Genomic DNA, 6,000 nt, shown 5'->3' with positions numbered 1-6,000 from the left:
TTGCCAACGTAGCTTTGTGTGTTGGCAAAACTCTTTGCCAACGAATTTTCCCTTTTAGCAACATATTTTGTTGCGTTGCAAAAAATGTAATTTCTTGTAGTGAGTATGTTACAACTTTGATGGTATAAGTGCATTTGAATGGGGTAAAGGTATAAAGAGGTATCTTACTCAGGTCCAGGTCGGTTTGAAAAAACAATTGTTTGCCCCCACCTGGAGTTGAGTAAGACTAGTGCTGGAAGTTTGCTCCTGATAGAGTTTAGCCAAGTTTGTTCCAACTTTGTTTATACGCAGCAATACTGAAGTGTTGATGTGACGATACTTAAGAAGTTCTGTGGACTCAGAGGTGTTTACTTAAAATATGTTAGTGCTGTTTCCACTAAGCAATTTCACTTGGCTAAAGTCCAATTTAGTTTCCAAACATAATTCCACCAAGCAATTCCACTTGGCATGTTTGAGTGCTAACTAAAATTTAATTCCATTCAGTCGTTCTGAAACAAAGTCCATTTGGGTTAAAACCAAAGCTGAGTTCGTTTGATACACATCAAACCTAATTCGGTTTGATAAATATCAAAGCTATTTCCGTTTGATAAGCATCAAAGCTATTTCCGTTTGGTGAATAACAAAGCTAATTCCGTTTGATAAACATCAAAGCTATTTTCGTTTGGTGAACACCAAAGCTAATTACAAAAATTTGATAAATTTGAGAGAAGTGGGGAGGCATTTGCATTGGTCAAAAGATAAATGTCTTTACATTCTGATAGAGAAGTTGGGGTATAATTCTATTGATAGTATTTCTTGAGATTTGCTACATTCTAGGGCCGAGGTATGGCTTTACCTTTGAGATCCTCTAGGTAATAAGCTCCATTTCCAGCAACAACTGTGACTTTGTATGGACCTTCCCAGTTAGGCCCAAGTTTTACGTCGCCAGACACCCTTTTGTGATCCATAACTTTCCTCTAAACCAGTTCTCCAGGTGTGAATTGCCTTGGGAAAACTTTTTGGTTGAAACTTTTGATGAGTTGTTGCTGATATGCTACAAGTCTAATCAGTGCTGCTTCTTTTCGGCCTTCTGCCATATCCAGTGCTTGTGCAATAGCTTCCTCATTACTTGTGCTTTCAAACAGTTCAGACCGGAGGGCTGGGAGACCTACTTCAAGATAGATAATGGCCTCCATTCCATAAGTTAGGAAGTAAGGTGTTTCCCCGTTCAGCGTCGTGCTGTGGTTCGGTAAGCCCATGGCACGTGGGGTAACTCTTCAACCCATTTTTCTTTTGCATGTTCGAGCCACTTTTTTACTCCGTTGATGATGGTTTTGTTCGATGCTTCTGCCTGCCCATTACTTTGTGGATAGCCTGGAGAAGAGTTCTATTATTCGATTCTGAGGTCGACGCAAAACTTTCTGAAGATCTTTCCATCAAACTGTGTTCCATTATCTACAATCAGCACCCGCGGGATGTCAAAACGGACCACGATGTTCCTCATGACAAACCACTTTGTGTCTGCTTCTTTGATACTTCCTAGTGCTTCGACTTCAACCCACTTAGTGAAATAGTCGGTTGCAGCGATGAAGAATCGCCTGTTCCCAATGCCTCATGCCAACGGTCCGACAATAGCCAGACCTCATTTGGCAAAGGGCCATGGGCTGGTGAGTGGAGTGAGAGTTTTGGTTGGCCGATGAATTAGTGAGGCAAACCTCTAACATTTATCACACCTCTGAACGTACTGTCGTGCATCTTGTTGCATCCGTGGCCACCAGTACCCATGAGTAAGGGCTCGGTGTGCCAATGACCTTCTACCAACGTAACATCCACAAATCCTATCATGAATTTTGTAGAGAACATTTTCGACCAGATTTGGATGCACACATAAAAGATAAGGACCGAGATAAGAACGTCTATATAGCTTCGTAGATTGTGATACCCAGAACCATGCTGACCTGTGTCAGATTTTGTTGGCTTCCTTTTTATTTTTGGGGAGAGTGCCAGATTTCAGAAAAGCAAGTATCGGATCCATCCAGCTTGGCTCTAGGTTGCTGTAGAGGACTGGAGATGCAATGTTTGGTTCTAGCACGAACTCAATCCAAACTTTTCTAGCGTATTTGGTATCTACTGATGAGCCAAGGCAGGCCAAAGCATCAGTGTAATGACCCCACCATGTATAATGATTAGCACTTAGTTAATTAAGGAGATTTGAAAATTTAATTGTCAATTATTATAATTTAATCTAGGATTCACGAAAATTATGGAGATTGATTCGTGTATGATTCTATTAAAGATTTATTTTGAAATTAGAAATTAAGGGTCCAAGTGGCTTAAGGAAGTGAAGTTAAGAAGTTGAATTAATTTAATCTTAATTACAGACCCATTTGGGAGTTTAATTAAATATTCGATTCAGTTTAGTAAAATTGAGATTCAATTAATTAGATCCTAATTGGAGTTAATCAAGTCAATTAAATTATGAAAATTGAGAATTGTGATTATTTCAAATTAAATTTATTTATGAGGTGTCCAATTTGAAAATGTAACCTAATTGACAGAAATTTGAAGTTTGATCAGAAATTGAAGGCCTTAATGATTTAAGGAACCAGTATTGAAGATGAAAATAAGTTTAATTTAATATTTGGAGCCTTTTAGAAGTCTGACTAAAAATCTGATTCCGAATGATAAAATTAAATAAAATTAATTGGGCCTTAATGGAAGTCAAATTAGACTAATTAAATTATGTGGGATTTGTGATTAGTTATGATTAATTAATTACGTGTTAACCAAGATTTATTACGACTAAGTGTTGCTTAATTAAAATTTATCCTAAGCATAAATTGCCTTAAGGAACAAACTAGAATTGTGGTGTGTGGGTGCACTGAGAAATTTAGATGGGTGTACTGAGAAATCTGGTTGTGATTTGTGTGCGTGTGTGCGTGTAATGTGAAGGAAGCATATGATATATACATAAATATATTAATATATGAGTTCTTGTATTGAAAAGAGATTGAGAACAAAAAAAGAAGTATGGCTTCATATTTGTTCTGTACAAACCTGTGAGAGAGAGAGAGAGAGAGAACCAAGAAAGGGAAGGAAGCAATTTCAGCTCAAGAAGAAGGAAAACTAAGGGAAAAAAGGCTAGGAGGATCAAGGGAATTAGAAGGGAATCAATTAAACTTCTTGAGATTAAAGTTTAACGTATGGAATCAAACTTAATTTTTTGTAGAATATTTACATTACACTTGAAATTAAGAAGAGTATAAGATTAATCCCATGGAATTTGTAAGGAAATGGGTTTGAACAAGGAAATAAAGCTAGGATTCATAGTTATGGAAATAAACTTGGAAATTGATTATTTTTGGTTTGATGTTGAATATCTTACATGAATTTGGGCCATATCTCTACATGCATGCAATTTGGAAGAATTAAAGAATAAATGTGGGTTTTGATTTTGATTATTAACCCATGCATGTAATGTAATTTAAGAGTTTGACTCAAATTAAGCATATTCTGAAACATATATGATTATGAATTAAATTGACGTTAAAAAAAAAATTAAGTTAAGTTCGAGATTAAGGAAATAAGTTTAGAAAATAGTTGGTTTGAGTTTGATTTCATCATTCTTCATAAATTTGAAACTCAACCTTACATGCATCATGGAATTTCAAGGTTTTGAGATTTTAATTTATGTTTAAAAGGCTTATGGATTTGAATTTGGGTTTGATATGAAGAAAATTAATAATAATCCAAATTAGTTCATACATGCAAAGTTTCATAACTCCAATTTCATGATCTAAAGGAGAATAGAAAAGAGTTAAGAATCAATTTCATGTAATTTCAAAGAAATTAGTAAAAGGGTGAAGAAATTGAATTAAATTCAATTGTAGGAATTAAATTAGAGTTGAGCACTTTGTGGGTTTCATTATTGTATTAAACCATCTAGATACTGAAATTGATGGCCTAAATGGATTCAGAAACTAAAATTAAATATATGGATATGTTAATTGGAATTTTCAGAGTTATTTGGGAAGTTTAATTAAAAATTGATTTTATTTGATTCGTTAAGGTGTGTTTGGGTTTAATTTGATGTTTAGAGCCTTATAAGAATCCAATTAAAAATTTGATTTAAGTTCATATAATTATATGTAGTCAAATTAAGCCTTAATTGAGAATTAATTAAATTCAATTGAAATTGAGTTAGGCTTAAGATTATGGAAATAAATGTGAAGATTAATTATTTGGACCTTGATTTGCTTGAAAATGGAGTTGAAATTGCAAAATGTGCATATTTATGAGTTTTTGATTCAGTAATTTAAACATGGCTGAATAATTATAATTTAATTAGTATAAGCCTAATTTAGGCTTGATTGTGTAATTAGTGAACTTAATAAGGACTGGTTTATGATTAGATTATTTATATTTAATTAGTTTGGTTAATACATAGCTAATAATTTTTTTATTGGAGGTTAATAATCTAATTTATTCCTAATACTAGTCATCCATATTTAAAAGGAATGGAAGAAAAATAAATAAGAATAACTGAATGAAAAATTAGAATCAAATGAGAGAAACTGAAAGAAAAACAGGTAACGAATTAAATTGATTGTAGAGTGTAATCATAATTGTGTTGTGCTTGACTTTATTTGTTTAGGTCGGACGCCGGACCATTAGTACGTGTACCAAGGAGCCCACTGTGAGTAACAATGTTGTAAAGCTATGTTAAATTATAATTATTTTCTGAATGATTAACTGTACTGCTTTCTGAAATGATATTGTTTACTGAATGAATATTTGTCTTATTTTATGAACTGTACTTGTGGCATCCATAGCAACTAACTGTTACTGTTACTGTTACTGCTACTGTTACAGAGATCTCTGTCAGTTCCTATCCTTGGAACTACTGTTACTGTATTGATGGTCATCAACTGACTGTTCGGTCTATTAAGACCTAATGTACTATTCTGCTATTGGATGTACCACGTATGACTGCTATGATTTCTAAATGACTGATATGACATGAGATATGAGACATTGATTGAATAACTGATCTACAAATGCAATTGACTGTTTTAATTACTGAAAGGACATTCATTCTTAACCCCTTTACACATTTGTTATTCACTGGGCTTTAGCTCATAGTTTATTGTATATATGTAGGTGGTCAGGCACCGGAGCAAAGTTAGTGGCGTCAGCCTAATTTCATTTTGTCAAGCCAACCTACTGTGCCTCACCACAAGGTTCCAAACTGCTATTGTCAAGGCTTTGTTTTGGGTGGTCTATATCCACCTCTTTTGAATAAATGCCATATGGAGTCAAGTGAATGTTTCATAAGCTGTCTTGGCTTTGGGATTTAATTCCCCAACATGTCTTTTATTTTGTACTTAGACGTGTTTTGGACTTCAGTTCTTACATATATATTGAATATGGACTTGGACTTACGTCTGTATTGGGGTGTATATATCTATATAAGTTGTTTATGCATTTAAGTCCTCAAAGCTCTTTGGACATTATGTTTTAATATTTACAGGCTTCCGCTGACCCCTCCTATTGTATAATTATTATTACTGTTAAGCAGGCCTTTAGTAATCATGGAATACTGGCCGGTTACGATGCTAAACCCTTAGGGGTGGGTTTGGGCTGTGACAATCAGCATGACTATTTTTGTCCCGACTGATTCGTTCCACTCGTATGGGTCGAAATTTTTGGAGTAGATCCTTGGCCTTGCCTACATACATAGCCATTCTTTCGTCTCATGCTTCATAGACCCCAGAAAGCTGGTTTACCACCAATTATGAATCGCTAAAAACAAGAAGTTGCTCTGCACTGAAGTGTTTGGCACTGCGTAAGCTAGCGAACAGTGCTTTGTTTTCTGCCTCATTGTTAGAAACCTTCCAGCCGAGCCTAAGAGTTTGCTCCCAAATAAACCCTTCTGGTGACATAAGTACTACCCCTGCTCCCGAACCTCAGTTATTGAATGATCCGTCGGCATAGAGCTGCCAGATGTTTCCAATAAAGAGT

Source organism: Camellia sinensis, chromosome 3 (genome assembly GCF_055761805.1).
Source record: "Camellia sinensis isolate YWXY chromosome 3, ASM5576180v1, whole genome shotgun sequence".
Taxonomy (NCBI): domain Eukaryota; kingdom Viridiplantae; phylum Streptophyta; class Magnoliopsida; order Ericales; family Theaceae; genus Camellia; species Camellia sinensis.
This window is presented reverse-complemented; position numbering follows the sequence as displayed.